This window comes from Anas platyrhynchos, chromosome 5, assembly GCF_047663525.1.
Source record: "Anas platyrhynchos isolate ZD024472 breed Pekin duck chromosome 5, IASCAAS_PekinDuck_T2T, whole genome shotgun sequence".
Classification (NCBI taxonomy): Eukaryota; Metazoa; Chordata; class Aves; order Anseriformes; family Anatidae; genus Anas; species Anas platyrhynchos.
In genome coordinates, this window is record NC_092591.1 from 53,415,466 (window position 1) to 53,437,364 (window position 21,899).

General features: G+C 40.4%; 1 protein-coding gene across 5 annotated transcripts in view; it reads right to left on the reverse strand.

Moving 5' to 3' along the window:
- FUT8 (fucosyltransferase 8) overlaps positions 1-20,554 on the reverse strand; it is a 99,378-nt gene extending 78,824 nt beyond the window's left edge. For 2 of the 5 annotated variants that reach the window (XM_072039063.1, XM_038179147.2), the window contains exons 1-2: positions 18,928-18,961; positions 17,368-17,477 (exon numbers count right to left, since the gene is read on the reverse strand). The gene's annotated coding sequence lies outside the window, so the exon portion shown is untranslated. Of the gene's footprint in view, positions 1-12,064; positions 12,359-17,367; positions 17,478-18,927; positions 18,962-20,398 lie in introns of those variants that run through there. The other 3 variants (XM_027457682.3, XM_027457681.3, XM_005019242.6) reach the window with 2 other exon arrangements.
- Between the last annotated feature and the right edge of the window lie 1,345 nt (positions 20,555-21,899).

Here is a 21,899-nt window from a genome sequence, read left to right on the forward strand (position 1 = left end):
CAAACATACTTAAGTGCCTAATAACTAAGCTACTGAACAACACCCTCAATATGCGTTTTAAATATTTGTTTTGCATTGGTAAGTCACCCTAAATGAAATAAGGCAACTGGACATTTTATAGTTTTGCTAAGCTCTTTCCGGCTCCCCTCTTTCAAGAGGCATTAGGCCAGTCATTTGACTCATTTTTCCCTTTTATTTCAAAAATTGATGTCTCTCACTGACACATCACAACACTCCCTGAAGGAAGATCTGGGAATATCCCTACCCCTAGATTTTTCACTCTAGGGAGTTTCACGTATGCTGTAGTGGCATTGCTACTACATTACACACTTGCATGTGTAACACAGATTTCGGGAAAATTAGGGAAAAGGCAGGAGGCACTGGACCTCTCTTAGCTCTCTCAAATCCAGGAAAACGTATGTTGTGTTTCATTTCCCCAGAGTTCCACTTCTTCTCAACCATGTGAAGTGCCATCTGTGCTTCCCAGACTGGAAGCTAAAAATCTGCTGTCATTCGTATCACCAATGAGCAAACTAGAGGCAAAGACTTCCTTCTTTAATAAAATAAGAGGGCTTACAAATGCTAACCTAGTTCTCAACTCCAAAGTGAGGAGTGGAAGCATAGTTAAATGATCACAGGGAAGGAAAGACAGCAAACTGCAGACTGTCTTCAGAGTTTTCTTGATCTCTAAACTAATGATAAAACTACGGGGAATAAAACAAGAGCTGAAAATCTCAGAATGTAAACAAAAATATCACTCAATTGACAACATGTTTAGAGGGGTACTACATAAAGTTAGAAGGCACAGTTGGCTTAGGAAGGACAGATACAGCTAAAAAGCAAGTAAAGCAAGAAATTTTGTCCTGAATATCTACGGTTTATACCCTTGTTCTGAGATCCAGACCGTAACAGAAGCCAAACATTCTGAAAGTCTCCACATAACATTAAAATAAGAATGTTACAGCGATGAGGAGCAAAGAAAAGTAAAAATTGCCAAACAAGAAAATTTAAGTGGTTGAGGGAGACGTGGTTTGTTTCTTTTTCATTATATTTTTCTTCTAGACAGCTAGCAGAATCATTCAAAGCACCAGAGTTAAGTATTAATGAACCACAGAATAGGACTTTCAGGAAGCAGATCATAGACATAGTTGAATTTACTTCTAATTAGTAACTGGTTTGACTATTGGTTTTGTGAAAGCGAACCTAGAAGTCTGCATCAATATACGAGTGCCTGAAACTTTCCCAGACACTGAAATGCAAATCATCGTGTTAGAACAAGCCCCAAAATACTTTTGGTAAAGGCCAACTGCACTCTTCTAAATAACCCTTGGGAACACTCTTAGGGTTATCACATCGCCAGGAAAACTTCCAAGTGGTACTATGCATGCAACTACCTGCTTTGAAAACCAAGAGATTAACAGAATGAGCAAATCTCATTCCATGCCAGCTGTCCTCAAGACCAGACAATGGCTCACTTTATTAGTGTTGATGCAGCCAAAAGGGATTTGAAATCAAACCAGCTTAAGAAAATAAAATCTAAGTGCAGATAAATCTGGAAGAGTACAAAAAACTAAGAAAAGGGAAAAAGTGCAAAAAAAAAGAAAAGAAGCAACCATCTTCAGAAATCTAACAACCACTCAGAAAGAAGAACAATGAGAGAACTGTCCATAAACAAAGGCTACTGAAAGAGAAGACTGAAAAAAAGCTGTCAGAAAAGCCAAATTAAGAAAGTTTTTAACTGAGAATACAAGCACCATGAAGAATAAATAAATGCTGGCAAAACCCATTGTTTTCAAATAAGGTCAAGAAATTCAGTAAGAAGCCAACCTCTGCTTAAACCTGAGGAAGGAAATTATTTGTTATAGGTTACAGTTATTAGCTCAAAATAGAAGACCTACCCTATAAAAGAGAAGGGTGGGAAGACAAAGTTTGACAGCGTCAGCAAGAAAAAAACTCTAAGATGAAAACCAGCAAGCTTCACAGAGGAAGAAAGTACCATGCAAGCCACTGAAAAACAATACTGATGTTAAAAATGCAACAAAAAGGAAGATAACTGTAAGAACAAAAAAAGTGTTTTTTTGTTTTTTTCAAATTTTGTATTTATGTATAAAAAAGGTAGTGGTCCTTGGTATTAATTATAAGGAACTATTTTAAACTGTGGGGTTTGACTCAGCCTATTAAACTTAAGATATTAGGGAGATAGTTCTTTTGAAATTAATAAATACACATCTCTACTACCACTACAGAGACCTGTTATCCCTACAAATACCAAAGCATGCATTACTTGGGGAAGTAACATTTAAGACAAGTGCCAACAGAACTACTAAGAATCCTTTATTGCATATTAAAACAATTCATACAGTAGCAGATTAAAAGAAAAATAGCACCATATTTTGTGCCACAGAGGTGTTCCCTGTTGCTTCCTGTCTTTTTCTTCCTTTTTAAGCAGGCAAGTAATTCAAACCTGCTCATAGTGAGCCCACAGTTTGATATTGCTATGGAAATTATACCAGGAACTAGTATACATAGTAATATCTCTACATAATGCCATCTTTCACTTTCAGTTTTTCAAACAATAACCAAATAATAATCACAGCACTTTATTCCAAAGTCTATCATCAGACAGCTTCAGTGACTCTACTTTTATTAACTGATTAGTCAAATAGCAGTAAGGTGACATTAACAAGACTGAGGTTAACTCTACTGCTGTGATTCAGAACCATCCCAGCAGCTGTGCACATTTCAAAGATGGTATCAATTTCATATTGCTGCCATTGGTGCTCCATGGGAAGGCTATGAACAGCTGCCAGCAGCATTCAGCATCCAGGAAGCTGAGAAAAAAGGAAAAGACAACACTACTCCTTCCCTCAGGGCTAGACAGAGCTGCAGCTTCATGTTTATCAGACACATGCTAATAAAAAGGTAGATCCACAAAAAAAACGTTGAGAAGACTATCAGAGCTGATATTAAGATCAAAGAAATCAATTAAGATCAAAGAAATGGTCAGAGATTTTTAATAAGACCCTGCTCCACAGAAACCTGAGAGACCTTGTCAAAATTTGTTAGGTAGCTGATGGTACCCAATAATGAAGGAAGCTGAAAATTTTTATTCAACATTGTTCTGTTAGCATGAATATTACACAAAAAATATGAAATTTCTGTGTTTCAGTGCAGCAAAAAAAAGTACAAACTTTAAGAAGCCTAAATGTTAAGGGAAAAAACATGTACTAAAACTAAGATAGGTTTAATTTCAGAGAAGTTTCAGGTCTGTCAAGTTGCTCATTTTTGCACAACCATTTTGTAACATACCTTTTCCTTGAGTGTGCATACCAATAAACAGACTAAACTAGTATGATATTAAGAAGAAACTATTGCTAAATGTATGAATGAAGGTTCCTCCTGAAGTGCTTCTGCTCCTTCCTTATCCTCTTCTTTTACTATCCATTGGGCAATCTTGCATTCCTCTCTTACTCTTTTGATGCTTAATTTTTAATGGAAATTTCTATAAAATTATACATCTTTCCTATTTAGTGACAAAAAGCAAATATCCCTTTCAAAGTTACATGTTTAGTTTAATCCAGCTGAACTTCATCTTCTTCTCTCTTTCAGTCTGCAGTGTATGAACCTCCACAAGAGTCCTTCATTCACTCCCAAAACAAGTAGGTATCTGTTGCAGTGTAGGTTTCCCTGCACTACCCAACGACTGCGTTACAAGCTACCCTAAGTGACTTGTATTAGAGGATAATCCTGCTTTTATACAGCAAAGAACTTTTTAAATTACACCGATCACCACTGTTTTCCTTCATAACAACTTTTTCTTAGCCATAGATCACCCTTTCCTATAGCAGTCAGGAGGCACTGACATAGGCACTAAGACACCAAGGAGGAATACAGAGTTACAAAATTGGGTTTTCTGCTAAATCCTGATCCCAGGAAAAAATGGTCAGAAAGAAAAAGGTAGTATATAGAAGAAAACAGGGAAGAATGAAAGAAAAATCATTGAGATGCCATCTTAAGTCTGATGTAAAAGCACATTTTGTAGTAGCTTTTACTATAAGCACAGTTTTACAGAGATGCAGTTTGACAACAGCGCTGTCCATCATTGAACTCATTAGTGAGCCTACTGGATAAGGAAGGACAAACCTGTCACTATGCTTCAAAAGTCTGTGTCAGGAAATAGAAAGTCTAAAGCTTAAAAGGGCTAGATAAAAGATAGCAGAGAGACAAAACATCTTGTTGAGGCTCAGGCTGAATCTTCAAGAACTGATGGCTCCTCTTGCCAAATATCTTTTCTCCATGGTACACATGCTGACCAAGTAACTCTCAGCAATTACCCCAATATTATAAATGCCACTAGAAATCACAATGAGAGAAACAATCTTCCAGTTTAAGCAGTCCAGCAGAAACTTTTCACACTGATATGCACTACTAATACACTGCAAAAAGTCTTTATACTGATTTTCCTTAAATACTGCCATACTGTTTTTGTTTTGTTTGTTTTTTTATATTACTTCATGCTAACTGTGCACACCTGGGACTGTTCACCTTCATAACACAGTAACATCTTCACACAGCACATCTAAGCACAGCTGAAGAATTCTCAGATGGGAATTCACAGTTCACAGCACATTTTTCTCTATAATTACATTTAACCTAGCATAGCAGTAAAAAAAAAAAAAAAAAAAAAGGCCATAGTCTAAGGGAACCACTGAGCTCTAGGTACCCCTCAACACCATGCAATGGCAGTCAATAAACACTAAGTTGGTGCAATATTTTTGAGCAACAACCAAGAAACGAGCTGTCCAACAGAGCATTCCCTACATTTTCATTCCAAAGCACTTACTATTTCAAAAAGCACAGTTAAAGCTATCATCTCTTCCGATAAGAAATGTCTAAACCAGATAAAGAAATAATCAATCTACCTGTCGTTGCTCCTGCCTGGGAAGTTAAAAGGCTTAAACAACAGTGCTACACATTTGCAAGAGACTTCAGGAGAAAAGCTGCTACCATAGGTTATCAATCTACAGATCCTCTGTTTATGAGTTGGAGGAACACTTGAAAAACAGAAATGGTGCAGAGTACCATTAAGAGAACAAGCAATGCTTTACTGCGTTAGAAGCCAGGTCAATGGAATACCCCTCCATATGCCCAAAACTCTACTGGTTGACTATGCTTAACCTGCAGGTGCCACTGAATTACACCCACTACTCAAACTTCTCAGCAGGAAACAACAATCTTCATGAACACCCAGGATACATCTTTGCTGTCTAAAACAGTGTGAACATATTGCAACATTTCATATCAGTGTCAGGAGAAAATATATTTAAATAAACTGTGAAAAAGTGTTTCCATATTTACATTGACTACATAAACATTAAGAGAGTCAGAGGAAGGCTCCTTAGACAAATCTTCATGAGCTCTCGAAACAGCACTCAAACTAATGGGATCCCATTCTGTTTCCTATTTATCACATTTATTTTGAAAAATAACCATGCAATTGGTGTCTTGGGTGACGCTTCTGATGGGACACTAAAGCATATCTCCATCCACTAGCTGAGATTTTCAGAAATAAAAAGTTAGACAAATCTACAAAAACAATAAGCCATCAAGATCAATCATTTATTTTTCTAGTTAATTGGTAGAAAGACACAATCAAAATTTTATATGGATGTCTTCACCAACTCAGTATGACTTAGGTGTAAGTCATAATTTTCAAAATATAAACAACTTTCTCAAGTAAAAATACAGAAAGCACTGCTATTATGTCTTCAGATAAATGAACAAGATGCCTTCATTTCAAATATTAAGTCCCATCATTCTTCCCTTAGCAAGACAGCATCATGCCTGCAGAAATGCCATACTGCTCCCTAACATTCCCTATGTTTGGCGATAGCTGTCACTAGCTCTTGAACAATTCACTTGACTACAGCCAAGAGGTCTAACCTAGAATAAAAACTCTTTTACAGTGACTATAGTAAATGACAACATCATAGGAAAATCAAGTCTTATTACACGATAACATATTTATCAAATATTTTTTCAACAAGAGTGAACCATAAATGCAAGAAATGCAAATAAAATTCTGTTAGGCATTCAAACCTTTAGCAATTACATGCCAAGAGACCATTACTCAACAGGGAGAAAGAGAAGATCACCGTACTACATATACTGCAACAGCAAAAACTGTTCATTCTCAACTACACAACCATCTAATGTGTGAATATCCATATGGACTGTCAGGGGAAGTTGCCTAACAAACACCCAGAAGGAGGTTAGATGTCAGCATAGCTGACATATTTTATATTGTATATAATATATACATACATGTATATGTAATACATATTTTTCAACTATATTCCATATTTTATCATCATAAATAGAGGCAGGGAGCTAAAGACAAAGGCTCTGGGCAATTTTACTGAAAGCTTGCATTTTTGAAAGAGGTCGTTTGCTTCTTGGTCAACAGAAACCTCTTCATTGACAAAGAGTTTAACAAATAAATTTATGTAATTGAATACACTGATAATGTAGCAATTTAAAAAAAAAAAAAAAAAAAAAAAAAAAAAAACAACACTAAGTTCTATGAACCAGTCAATAAACAGCATGTCACATCTTTTTGCTTTACTACATACATACATACAAACACCTCCAAAAAATTGAGAAAAATCTCCAAAGAGCTTGAAAAGTGCATTTGTACTCATGAAATCAGATTTAGCATAAAGAGTTATGACACTGTTCAAGTTCTATCTATTCAAATTATAGTAAAGTTCACGATAAGAAATTTAATAAACTAAAGATAAACATTGGGAGGTTCTTGGAATAGAATTCTTAGTTGTTTTACAAAAAACTTATGGAAGAGCAATGCTTTGAAGGAAGAGTCTCACACAGGGCAAGCCAGAATTAGCTTCCATAAGATATTCACAGCAATATTCCAAGGCTTCTAAAAACAGTTTTTACCTTGTAGAATTAATAATGTCATGGTGATATGCATTGCTATTACCGTCTCGCAAAAGAAACTTTCTAGCATTACAGAAAATGATTCACCTTAACACTATAAAGTTATGAAGCAAACAGGGTCGGAGATCCAGGGGGGCGTCCCAAGCACTACAGTTTAGCTCAAACAAATAACAGAGAAAAAAATTTAGAAAAGGATTATTCAAAGACTTCCTCAAGTAGTATCTCATATTTCAACAAAAATAAAATATGACAAAAAAATAAAAAGATTCCTAACCTATCATTTAATAGTAGCCACAGACAGCTCTCCTGATTTGCAGATCTGTAGCTTGAAGTCTTAAAACAATTACTGGGCTTCTTGCATCTTAGGACCGCTTCTCCTCCTTTATTTGTTCCCCATCCCTCTATGAAAACTTGGAGCAGTAGAGGGAGGTAGGTTAGAAAATAAGAGGAAGAAACGGTAATTATATGATAGAACTAGTATATCATGTATTGGGGAGTAAGGGGGAGTGAAGGGGCTGAAAATTGGTTGCAACTGATTTAATAGATAGGCTGAAAATCATCACCTTGAAATGATGCATTATGAGCTGCATAATATGAATTATCTATCATGACAAACGATCCAGAAATATCCCCCTTTTTTAAGGCTACCAGATAATATCCTATAGAAAATTCATTTTTCATTTTCTTTTAAGTTCTCAAAGGCTTTCCAAGATGACCCATTCTGTACCAGGTGTCCATATCAAAGCTGAGCTCCTTCAATGTTTTCTTTTTATATGAAACATATATTTTTTTCCTCCTTTCCAAAGAAAGCTACAGAAAGCTACCCTTTTGCACTACAAAAGGTTATCTTTTCCTTAAAAAGTGCTTGAAGGTCCACACGCATCTTCCTAAGAGACAGCAAAACGTATATCCTGACACACAAATGATGCTTTTGTCAAGCTCACTGTAACTTCATTGTTATTTTGTTTTGATATGTTACAGCTCAGCCACCTACACATTTTCTCTGTACCGACTGTGTTCCAGCACAAGGCCCCTGGGAGCTAGGCATCGGCAGTTTTAGACTGATACGATAACACAGGTTGGAAGAGGCCTCTAGATGTCCTGAGTCCAACCTCCTGCTCAAACTCAAGTCACCTGTGAGATCAGACCAAATTGCTCACCTTTATTCAGCTGGGTCTTGAAAACTTGTAAGACAGAGACTGCAGAACTTCTCTGAGCAACCACTTCCACAGCATGACTAAATCATGTAGAGGAAGTTCTCCACCCAGTCTGAGCCTTCTTTACTCCAACTTATGATCACTGACTCTTGAGCTCCCACCATACAGCTCAGAAAAGAGCATTGCTCCATCTCCTCCAAGGTACCAGCAGGTTGTTGTTAAAATCCCCCTGGAGCATCTTCTGCCAAACAAACTCAGCTCTCAGGCTCTCCTCACAGGGCAAGTGCTCCAGCTCCCCTAACCCTCCTGGTGGTCCTCCACTGAACTCACTTCAGTTTAATCAATCTTCCCTGTATCGAGGGTCCCAAAACTGGGCAAGGTACTGTAGACGTGGTCTAATGAGCCCCAGTAGAGAGGAACCATCCCTTCCCTCTATCCACTGGCTGTGCTGTTCATACAGCCTGAGATGCCACTGGCCTTTTCCTGTGGGGGCAGGCAGCTGCTGGCCTACATTCAGCTTGCTGCCCACCAGGACCCTCGGGTCTTTTCAGCAGAGCTGCTTCCCAGCTTGCCAGTCCCCCACCTGCATCACTGCAGGGTGCCCTTCCTTCCCAGGTACAGGGCTCTGCATCTGCCCTGTCAACTCTAGTTGACACAGTGAACAAAATCTTGAATTTAGGATGCACAGCAAGGCTGAGATAGGTGAAAAGACTGGTAGGAAGAAAGAAAAACTCAGGCGAAAGACCACGTGTACAAGGTGCTTTTGCTGTATTAGTGAACAAGATATTTTAAAAAGTACAAATACTACTGTATTATACAAGCACTTTGCTGTATGTGCTGCAAATACTGGCAAGTGTAAGGCTAGTAAGATAGGTATTACACAAAAAGGGAGGGGATTATTATTGTCCTGGAGGATTCAATTTTCTTCTGGTTCCTCACAGGCAAATCCTCTTAATGAAAAAAGGTCTTTCAACGGGCACTCAAAACTTTTGACTTAGTATCTTGGGGCTAACTTTACAGCAGCTCTAGATATTTATACTTGCAGTCTAAATCAACAGACATCAACCTACAAATCAAACAGTAAGATCTTTTGTAGCATATCCATTCACAGATCCCAGTTAAGTGATCTATAAAAAAAAAAAAAAAAAAAAAAAAAAAAAAAAAAAGTAATAAGGAAAAGCCAGGTTATTGTTGGTACCTGGGAGACAGCCCTTCATGAGAAAGCATTTCAGATGCATGCAGATCATTAAAACACTGATAGATTATTTTGAAAAATCATGTCAAAAGAGCCCTGAATTGGGAGCATGAAGGGACACATAACACATCTCCAGAGAATTCTGTGAAAATGTTTCTAGTGAAATGTGCAGGCAGTAGAGACTGAAGGTAATGAAACAGTAAAAGAGAAAATTAACAAGGTACGGTAAGAGAAGTATGTAACAAATAGTGAGGCCACATATTATTTGGGACTAAGATATCATGTTGCTCACTGAACACAATCTATGCCATTCTACTCCATACACTAAAAGAAACATTGTAAGGGAAAATGCAACATTTAACCAAATATTTACAGGCCAGGCTACAGTTTTACAAGAATCTCTGGCATTTCATGATTTATGAGAGCTTGATCTTGCTACTTCTAACTTTGAAGACGGCTGTTGTTGCATAATAGCAAAACATGCAAGTGATTTTCCTAAAAACCACACACATCATCTGCAGGTTATACTCATCCTATAACAGATGCATATTAATGCAATCACACATAGCGTGCATCATCTGCGTTTGTTTTCCTTATTGTATTAGAAGCATAATCTATGACCAAACAGCAAGCTTTTGAATGAGTCCAGGAAAAAATGAAGTCACATTTTGCTTTGACACTAGCTCCCCCTCCAGACCAGCCTAACATTATAGTAATTATTTTTTACTTAAAATTCTGGTTTAACAAGATTTAAATACCTAAGTCCAAAATTTCTTCACCTTGATCCCCTTAAATTTCAATGAACAGACTGATCAGATAAAAAATAATTTTGTACATACATTTTATACTGTGCATAAACTCCAAGACTGGAAAAATCATTCAGTTTAATACAGATAAAGCAGCAATTCTATACAGCTACAGAGAGACAGGAGTGGACTGAAAATTTTTCAGGTTAGTCCCATGAACGGTCTGTAATATCCGTAATACATGCAAACTTCCCTGTACGATCAAGCCTCTGTTTGCAGAGTCACAGATGCCAAAACAAAAGGAAGTCACTATGTGGTTTAGTATTACCTTTGCTAATTCACTTTGTATCCCAGCAAGCACTGATAACACTGTTGTGTTTTTTTTGTTCTAATATTAACTAGACCTAATATCTTTTAAGTTGCTCAGCTATTGTGTCTTGTTTTGTTTAGAATTTTGCTGGTTACGGGAGTAAAAGAAAAAGAGAGTTACTACTTGCAGCCTGACCTGCTGTGCTTCTCTGTTGTCAAGTGTCCTGGAAGCAACATCACTGAGCAAGTGAATTTGCATGATTTGACATTCCAGGCTGATTCCTACTTCCCTCATTACTGAGCTGCTTCCTCAAAAATATGAATAATTGATTACACTTTGAACCTGAAAAAAGGTTGTCTCATTATGTTTTGTTGGGAAAATATGCAAACTCTGCAATATGATAGGTTGCCAGTTACAGGTACAGATAGGTACGTACCCTACCTAAGACGTATATAAAACCCTAACAAGTATCAATAAAAATTTGGTAGTAAGCATATTTGTAATAACCGAAGAAATGGATATTACTGGAAATACATCAAAGTACAGTCACTAATTTATAAGTTCTAATAACTAGCTCTGTTTAATAATGGAAAGGATTATAACAGAGCTTTCTGTAACACTGCCCAAAGGAGGAACCGCTCAGGCAATGCTGACTTTTTTTTTTCAGCTCAGACTTCTCCAAAGTTTTTGATAATTCACACTGGAGAATGACTTAGAACAAAAATTGACTAATGCTAGAAAAGCCAAGGACCTTTTCATGCTTAAACACTCTTTCTGAAGTATTTACTCCATCAGTTTTCAATCAATGCCTGGATAACAAGACACCAAAACGCTGCATTTTGGGGTAGAGGAAGCATGTGTATGTGTGTGTATACATCGGTGTTCACACACACACACACACGCTGTATTTGTCACACAGAAAGTGAAGAATATTCTAAACATTGGTAGTTTTCCACATCCACCCCACATGCGGACGACAGGGCGCCGACCACGCTGTGTTACCGCAGGTTATGCTGCGCACACTGAGGCAGGTGCTGCCCCAAGGAACTCAGCCCTTCAAGCAGCAGCAGCGTCAGCTGATGTCTGTGCCCGGAGGCTGTTTGGTACAACCAGGACCAGGCACGACGCAGCAAACGCCACCGGATAGCAGGGATGAGGCGAGAGGATGCTCAGGGCGATCAGCAACATTCAGCCCTTTCCTTTGGTCCCTGCCTACTTCTGAGAGCAGAGGCTCGCAGCCTTTGGAGAGCACACACGTGTGACAGAGCCGAGCAGGCGTTAAGCACAAACTTGAGGCAAAAAAAAAGAAAAACAACAAAAAACACCTCACCAGCAACAGACCCCGAGGGCACCCGCCGGCTCCTCACCCCGCACTTCCCCGAGCGAGCGGCCCGGGCCGTGAGGCGCGGCCCCGCCGCCCGCAGCCCAGCGGCTCCCCTCAGGCGGGCCCCGGGGATGAAGGGACCCGGAGGCCACCCCCCAACCCCCCGCTCCCCGCTGGGCTCCTCACGGGGCCCGGCCCCGGCCTCCCCGCTCCTCCCGGCGGCCCGGGCCCCTCGCTCAGGTGCGGGAGCCGGGCTCGGGGCTGGGGCCGCCCCCCGCTTTTCCCTCCCCTCACGGCGACCGTTGCTGAGCAGCGGCGGCGGCGCCAGGCCCGGGGGCTCGGCGCCCGCCTCCCCCGACCCCCGCATCCCCTTACCCGAGGGCCGAGGCTGCGGAGAGACGCCGGGGCGAGGAGGAGGAGGAGGAGGAGAGGAGGAGGAGGAGGATGAGGGGCGGGCAGGGGGGTGGGGAAGGGGGGCAGCGGGGCGCGGAGACGGAAGCGCGCAGCCCCAGCCCCGAGCCCCAAGCCCCAGCCCCAGCTCCGCCGCCGGACTGCGAGACGGGGCGCGAGACGCTGACAGCGCGCGCGCGCCCGCGCGAGCCGAGGGCGGGCAGCGCCCGCGCCTGACAGCGGAGGCAGCGGCGGCGCGCGACCGGCGGCTCCAGCGCGCGCGCCCCCGTTAGGGTAAAGGAGAAAGGGAGGGGGGGGGGCAGAGGGAGGGAAGGCGGCCTATGGGAGCGCGCGCCGGCCTCCCGCTGCTGCCCTAGCGCTCTCGTCATGGAGCGCTGGGAGCGCGCATGCGCCTCGAGGGGAGCATCCAGCCCCCCCCCCCCGCGCATCTCCGAGTGCCCCCACCCCAACGGGCGGCGCCCGCGCGGCATCGCCACACGCAGCGCACCCCCCTCACACCCCGGCCCCGCTCTCTCTGTGTGTGTTTGTGTGAGGGGCTGCGGCTCCCGGCCCCGCCGCTGCCGCCCCGCTTCCTGCGGGGGACGTGGCGAGGAAATGAGGCGCTCTCGGAAGGGGAACTGCGGAGAGAGCGAGAGAGCGCCTCACGCCTCACGCCGCCGGGCTCCCCCCCCCAGCACCACCACCAGATGAGGTGGCGGAGGTGGGAAGGCAGCTGGGGCTCGTTTCCGAGCTCCCTGGTTTGTGTAAAAGCCAAGGCAGGCAGGGGTACATCCTTGAGACTGTATCGCTCCCTTCCTAGCAGCCCTCCCAGCCTCAGAGGAGCCATCCCGCACATCAGCGCTCCACCAAAAATTCATCCACACGTGTCTTCTCCAGCTCATTCCACGTGAACCCTCATTTTTTACCTCCAAAATGAATAAACGCTCCCAAACCTATAAGACCTACAGACCTAGTTTTCCCCTTTTGACTTTGTGAGGCATGGGCCAGTTGCCTGCTCAGGTGGAGCTTGGGTCAGGGTCGCTGCGGGCGTTGTCTGAGGGACAGAAGGAGCAATGACAAAGTTCTCCGCCCGCAGCAACCTTCCAGAGAGGTCTGGAGATGCAAAACTAATGAACGTATCTCTTTTCCCTTAGGTTTTAATTCCTAACTGATGATTCAATTTCTAAACTAATCTCTTGTAACAGTAAGCAGATTGCCAATGGCTCGCAAATATTGAGTTGCTGCTGCTAGTCCATATTACTGTGATAGTTATTATAATAATAACTAACAATTATATTGCAGTAATGCCTGCAGCCAAGGACTTGGATTCCAAAACCCACTGGGTCAGATACAATGGTTTAAACAGTTAAAAGAAAAAAAGGGCTGCTGCTTCAAAACAACTTGCAGAGGTGATGTAGATCCACAAGTAAACTACTGCTGATACATGCATAAGGAAAAGAAGAAAAAACGAACTATCATTAACAAACTTCAACTTTTTAACCCACTACCCCTTCAAAGAAAACAAACAAACAAAACAGTGCAACAACTCAAAAACATTTGAGAAGTCTAAATACATGCAGAAAGGCCAAAAGTGCATGCAGTGCAGGTAAGGGAAGGAAGCTGCATCAAGATAATCCAGAAACTAAGGCACAGTTTTCCAAAGGACACATTTAACCACAGACTGCCGTCGCTTGGAGGATCTCACCTGAAGCAAGATTCTGAACGAAAATAAAACTGTCCAGGGAGACATCTGAAAATTGAACAGCTTCTCCTAATAAGTCTTCTCTGTCTAGTGGGAAATTACTATTTTATAGACATAAATAAATCTGGCCCCTAACCCACAAAAGATTAGGGTACATTCCATGTGAGTGCTTCTGAGATACAATGTCCACAAACCGGCAGATAATCAAGGCTGAAATAAATGGGCTATTTCATTAATATGCTTGTGGTGGTTTCAGCAGTACTTACTATGGTGTGAAATTAAATGCATTTCAAATGATTACTTAATGTGATAATGATACTACTGCTGGTTTATCTGCTTGCAAGCCCCTTACATTCTGTGCTATAGACATGCTATCTTACACCAAAGAACACAATGTAGTACTAGGATTGACTCGGTATCCACCAGAGATACCAGTGGATGAAATGTCATCAACCTGCCCATAACTTGCGCAGTCAGGAGTTATTTTTATTTGTATTCTAGTTCTAACCATGCTTTAGCAGCTACTGCTATAAGCCTCGTTTTTATTTTGAGGTGATGGAATTGGTGACCTCAGCTGTGTTAAGTCATGACATAATGAGAGAAATGAAATGAGGGGTGAGAGATGAAAAGCTAACTGATGGAAATGTTCTTACAAAGTGCTAACTTTTTACAAACGCTAACTGCAGCAGGTATGTACTTTTAGCAGTACATTTCCCAAACAGACCAAAAGGCCAGTAGTTGGATTCTTTTCACCACAAAAAATCATTAAGTGTGGAATCTCACCTGAGACACCAATAGCAGCTCCTTCATCAGGTGGCACAGGGTCAGAGCCTTAGTTTAGGGATACTCTGATACCCTTGATTGTCTTCATAGTAATGGTTCAACATAGAAAGATTTTCTCCTCATTAAGTTAATTGAAGGTGTTGTTGATGGGCACATTCAAAAAATTTGAGCTCTAGTTCTTCAAATTCTCTGAGAATCGTATAGCCCCCAGAGACAACGAATATCCATTTCTGAAGACTCTTTTAAGTGACTTGACTGATGTCAATCAGTGTCATAAGCACAAAAACTTGTCACAGCTTTCCTTATTACACAATCTGTCCTTATTCATATCTACCCTTTACACTGAGCATAATTTTTTAATGGAAATTTTAATGAGAATTAAATGACATTTTTTCCTTAAGAGAATGTCAGTAATGGTTGGATTTGTGATTTTTAAATCTACAGCAAAAGCTACAGGTACTTGAGCTTACAGTATTTCTAGTAATACTGGTAGGGTTTCTATTTCTGCACAGACTTGGTGGAGCTACATGGCTATTGTTCAATTCACCAGATAGTACTGGAACATTTCTAGAGTTGGGATTCCCTAATTATATCCATGTCCTGGCAAAGCTAATGATTCGAATACCAGTGGTTAGATAAGCTAAGTACACACAAGGAGTGCATTCACTCTTTTCAGAAGAAGGTGGTCCAAATAAATGAGGTGGGTCAATTATATGACACAGCAGTGGTGTCTTTCCAGAACTGCCAAAAGCATGCACAACAATACTGTAAACTGAAACTGAAATGGTCTGTAAACTGAACAGAAATATCAATCTGGAAGATGAGACTGAAAAGAAACTTTCTGCAAATCAGATGTCATCCACTAGGCAAGGATATAGTTCCAATGGTTAATGAAGCTGTTGATATGTGAAAGTCAATAAGCAGTGGCCGAGCCATCACAAGGAGCCGGAGGAGGGACATCAACAATACAAATTTGATCTGTTACCAAATTCAGGAACAAGTCCAATAAAATCTGCTGTGTGGGGGAGGGTCAAGATTTTTATAAATCATATAATCTACCCAAATCTGGAGAGACATTTATGGTGAGGCTGTCCTCACGCAAAAATAAATGAATAAATAAATAAAACCAAGTGCTTTAGTCCAAGTTCCTGACTGCAAAAGCCTAAGCCAAGAATATGAGTTTGAAATCAAACAAAGATTAAAGTGAAATTTAGGCAAAAGCGAAATCATAAATGACTAACCACATATGTTTCTGAAGTCTAAAAGCACCTGCATTTTCATCACTTATGTTCCCTGAACATCCCCAGAAATGTTACATTCTTTTCTAACTCTCTAACTCATGCCTAATTCACACTGAGTTGTACAGATAAAGGAGGCTGCAGCACATGCACATGTGAAATCTCCAAGTAGCATCAAGACTGGCCCCTTTATGCAACCAGCTCTGTGATCATCTCCACAGTTAATACTCTGATCTCCACATTAAAAAAAAAAAAAAAAAAAAAAAAAAAAAAAAAAAGGCTGCCTTGAGCCTTGATGTTAATATTCCTATATTCCTACATTTCCCCTACATGGGGAAATTGTAATTAAGAATCAAATTACCAGTTCAGGAAAAGTTTAAGTATCTGAGAAGGGATATGCTACACTAGAACCTGTGCCACTTTTTCATGCAAATGATTAGGAAACAAATAATGTTAACCAATTCTGCAGTTTTAAGACAGAGGCTTCTAGGTTTTGTTGTCCGGTGCACATTTTCTAGTTCTTAACCTGACAATCTTAATGCATTACCTTTAACTGATACAGTCTCACAATCTGTTGGCATCAAGGCAACACCTCCCTTCATTTGGCAACAAAGTGCATTTAGGTAGCAGGTGGAAGCTCAGCAGGGCGACCCTAGTTTCACTTCAGTGAGACATCCCACCACCTGTCTCAGAAGTTACTAAGTAGCATCTTAACACTAAATGTAAAGATGTTTAACTTTGCCCGCCAAACACACAGAAACAATCTGAAGTCCCCAGTCAACGCTCAGAGGATACAGACTAACTACTTGTGTGAAATGTTTCTTTCCCTGTGTTAGCTGTCTCCAGCTCTTCACTACCTACAGAGCCTGGTGTGGTAAAGGAGTTCAAGTGGATACCACCAACTCCTATAAAAATACCTAAGCTTTTAAATCCTTATCCCTTTGAGTTGTATGATGGCCTCAAGATCTTTAGAAGCTTTGTTAGCTATCACAGTGCTAGCAGTAAGCTCGAAAGCAAGAATCACCAGTGCTAGAAAGCTTTTTAAAAAATATTTCTGGAATTGATTTGGGAATATTCATTACATGTCAATTCTGTTTTTTTTTGTTTGTTTGTTTGTTTTGTTGTTTGTTTGTTTGTTTCTGTTACCTTTGCCTTTCTGTACACTTTTTATTTATTACAATATACCTTGCAAATACTTCACCCACAAAGATATCCTGTTTTGTATCACTAGGATTTAAGGGAAGATCAAAACACTATCAGCAAGGAGATTACAGAAACAGACTACGTTAAATACATGATTTCTTTAAATTGCCTAAGAATACTGTTGACTGTTTAATGTAAAAACGTATATCTTTTATTATTATTATTATAAAGAATGTTTTATAGGGTCCCTCAAATATCTTTTTCTAGCCCTCACGTTTTCTTGCTTTCTCCACAGACTTAAAATTTGATCTTGTACTTGTTGAAATCTCAGTTTCAGATAAAACAGAATTTCAAGTAATTGAATAAAACATGAGTTAGTAATGTTATAAGAAGCTTTTTTAAACAATTTAACACTGACTTACATCCACATCAATGAAAGTGTATCACCAAAATCCATATTTCTTATTTTCCAGGAAATGCCATCAGGTATAGCCAGTCACAGTAACTGCAGTACAAGGTAATGCTTCCTCCTCTGTGGAAAAAAAATATGTTTAGAATTAAAAAGAAGTATTGCTGTTGCAAGATACAAGCACTTTAGCATGACTTACAGAAGAACTTTCAGCTGCAGATCAACTCAACAAACTTTTCTATCCCATTTATCAAAACACTTCCAATTTCCAGCTTCAAGCAGGTGAAACCATAACAAATATTGCACAAGGAATGTTTATCTGTATCCAAAGCGTTTGAATAAATTGTTTATATAAATCAGTGTAAACTTGATCTTTCTTGACACTTCCACTTTTACAATACTTTACTTCAAATTCCGACAAGTTCTATGGCATACAGCTTTGTTTCTGACCACACACTGGTTTTATGGCAAGCCAAGACTTAAAGGTCAAAAGGAGAGAAGTACAAACACTATTAAAATGAGCTGCACCAGTCACATAATGATACAATCGCATTGTGGATGCTCAATAAAGATCGAAGGTGCCTGTGGCTATGTGGAAATACGGCTGTAGAGTGGTGTCTTTTCTGAGTGAATCAACCAGGGACAGATCCACCATCACAGCAGCAGCCTGTGAGTCCCAGCAGAACAGAGACTATCTGCTCATAATATTGGAGAGGCAGGACTATAAATGCAAAGACAAAAGGAGCTCCTCTTTGTGCATTTTTTAGAATAGGGCTATAAATAACAGCTATATGAACTTAATCAGTTGTTCCATGCAGATGAGCAATTAAAATACAAAATACTTAGGGAGCGTTTTGGATCATCTTATGCACAGTAAGAGCTGCTTCAAGATTAAAGCTCAACCATGCTACTTGCACTCCAAGCTGGGCTGGCAGCAGTGTGAACACTGCCACTCGAAGTCTGCCCAACACTTCCCACTTTAAGATCCCACTTCAGCTGCTTAGAGCAGAAATACTTGGTTTCATAAATTGTCAACTATTTGGACTATAATTTTCAAAGCTTTGAGTTTTCTAAAATTCTTTTTCTCTCTCTTTTTTTTTCTTTTTTTTTTTTTTCTTTTTTGGAGTGCCTTAAGCTTTGGAATAAGAATTTCAAATCTGTCAGGATTACTCTGCTGAAAAGAATGTGACTTCAGCTTTTACTCTAAAAAAACTACTTTTATTCAGCCAAGCTATTTGTATAAGGAGCAAGGGGAGCATATATATTTTTAAAATCAGTTTTTTCACAGAAAGTGAATACTCGGGAGCAACACATAAACGAATCGTTTGTTGTGGTTTAGCCCTGGTAGGCAGCTAAGCACCACACAGCCGCTTGCTCGCTGACTTCCAGCGGGATGGGAAAAGAGAAGCAGAAGAGCAAAAGTTAGAAAATTCCTGGGTTGAGAGAAAGACAGTTTAATAAGAAAAAAAATACAATTAAATATAATAATAATAAATAAATAAAACCACACTCAACCAAGAAAAAAACAAAACAAAACAAAAAAAAACAAGTGCAACAAAAAGGAACTGCTCACCACCAGCAAGCAGACCGGTGCCCAGCCAGCCTCCGAGTAATAGCAGCCCTGGCAAACTCCCCCCCAGCTTTTATTGATGAGCATGGGGTCATATGGTTTGGGATACCCCTGCGGTCAATTGGGGGCAGCTGTCCCCATTGTGTCCCCTCCCAGCTCCCTGTGCACCCCCAGCCTGCTCGCTGGCAAGGCTGCACAAGAAGCTGAGCTGTGCAAGCACTGCTCAGCAACAACTAAAACACCACTCTGTTATCAACCCTGTTTTCGTCACGAATCTAAAGCATAACACTGTAAGGCAGCTATGAAGAAACTTAACTCTATCCCAACCAAAAATAGAGTTTTGCAACTATCTTTCCAACCAAATTTCCCAAAAATGCAGAACATATTGTATATGATCTACTATTTCACTAGGACCTAGGCTGAAACTGAGTTGCTGGTCTAGGTGTCTATGGAGACTAGAAGAAAGAAGTCTTCACACTCATGTTTTGGGTAGTCTCCATGAATCTCTGACTCATGAAAAGCTAACACATCCTTACAGACAAACTCTTCATTTTTGTAGTGTAAAGGACCAGGAAAAGCAGCATTACTAGAGCTGATCAGTGATTACAAGACCTAAATATGTAAAGGTGGAATTACTAAGATGTGAATTGCTACAATATTTGAAGGAATCCTTGTTCAGCTTTTATTTTATAATAACCAAATGCACGACACTCAGAAGAGTTTAGTGTCTACATGATCTCTGAAGTACATAAAGCTGTATTAACTCTATCTTCTAGACACTATTTTCCTCCATGAAGCAGCGGAGATACGCTTGTTCATCAACAGCACATTTTTACATGAAGATTTTCTAGCTTTACTCCCTAGATCCCATTTCTGCTGACAGAGGCAAGGGGAAAGTGGCATTTATTTTTGAATGCTCATCTACGCAATGATGTTTCTTCTAGGTAGTTTGCATTTTGTATTCACCTACAGGGAAATACAAAGCTGCCAGACTGTCGGTATTTTTGTAGGCTAAGTACAAAAGGCCACTCTTTTCCTTTAAGAAGAGCTTGGCCCTTGGATTTACAATTCTTGCTCACTTCCAGTAACTTATTCCAGATTGATGACCTGCCTTTGTGTTTGACTGGGCATTGTAATTCCTACTTGTTAATTTGCTTCCTCACTCAGATCAAGTTACCTAGTCCAATAAAGTCGTGTAAACACCTTTATCATTTCTTATAGGATTTTCAATATCAGAGCTATAACAACAGCATTATCAGATCACTTCTAGGTATTCACGCCTGTTGGAGAACCAGGGCTTATCAGAGAGCTGCATCTGTGTGCGCAGAGGGGTGCGGTACTCCCTCAGCTTTCCAAACAATGGGCTTCCTGTGGAGGAAAACTTAGCTCCAGAACAGCCTGGTCTATTTCACAATCCGAAACAGAGATGTGGAACACTTTATCTGTGGTTTACAAGGAAAATACTATCACCTACCCAAATAATGACCCCAGCTGTCCTCCTTCTCAGCACTGTCTTTGCAAATGGATTATGCGCACGCTTTCAAAGGATCAGCTAATCAAAGATCTGCCGCAGAAAGATGGGCTGTAGGACTGGCCCAGCACGTCACGTGGAGCTCTGCTGAGTTCTGGACGTAAATATGCCTGTAAACCAAAACCTGTCAGGACAAGCATTTTCAATTCAATTAATCTTTCATTAGGTTTGATTACTTTATTTTGCTTTTGACTAAGTTCTGTGCATTTATTATCACATTAGTGGCTACAGTTGAAACAGTTCTTAAATTTCCCATGGGCATTTCGTTGTTATTGCATCCAGCAGTACTTGGCGCAAAGGGGAAAGCAGCAAATAAGCAAGCAAAATTAATTTATCAGTTCCATTTACTTATCAGCCCATTCTCAAATCACATGCCCCACATGTAACTTGAATGACCAGTTTTTCTTTCCATTAGCAAGTACCTTAAGGAAAAGGGATCTACCTCCCAGCAAGTGCCAGATAAACTAGATACTGTATCCTACCTGGAAATTAAAAGTTATATGCAGGGCCTCCAGCTGGCTTTCAGTCCAGTTTCTAGCAACATCAGCACAAAGCAACGACTGTGGCTAACAAACAAGGATAAAGCACGACTTCTTTATCTCCCGAAGTAAAATAACCTCCATGCAATCATAAATTACCTACCAGAAAAGAAATGCAGCCTTCGCTTCTAAGAGCAGGAACTAGACCAGGCAATTCTCCTGCAGTACGGAGCCACCCCAGTAGCTGGGCTCTCCGTCTGCCGCAACCCTGCTCAGGGGCAGCACCGGCTCTGTCCCCCTGCTCCCAGAAGGTCAGGGATATTCCCAGAGCCAAGATATTTCCAGGCAATTGAGGTAAAACTCTGGGAATGGGTCTTGCTACAGTGAGAGATGTGTCTCTTTCTTAAAAGACCTTCTTTCTTAATTATTAAATTCCATTATCCCTGGGAAAAAAAAAAAAAAAAAAAAAAAAAAAAAAAAAAAAAAAAACTCTTGCTGGTTCAAAACATCCATTTACAGAGAATGAAGGACAATTATGAGAGCTCTACTCTGCCTTCTGCAGTGGCTCTCTGCCAAGTGTCAGAGTTGTTCAAGGTTGTGCTTGTAACATCCAGCATTCCCACCGGCAGAAGCTCCCGTGGTGTCCCACTGCAAGCAGGGAAGTGTCAGCCAGCGGGAACAAGCAAGCTTTTGTCAGCAATGCTACACAACTTGCTGCTTCCACCATAGAGTGGTAGCTGCACTGTTACCAGCTTTCAGAACTGGCTATCTCATGTCTTCATTTTCCCTGGATTCTTTTGATAATCAATTACTTCTAGCCTTAAGGAATGAAAATAAACCCCAAATTCAATATAGTTACAAAAAAAAAAAAATAAAAATATTTAGACCCTTCTGTAACTTTGAAAAATCTTATTGTGCATAATATGAGGGGCTGCAATTGATGTTCATCACTAACCTTTCACATC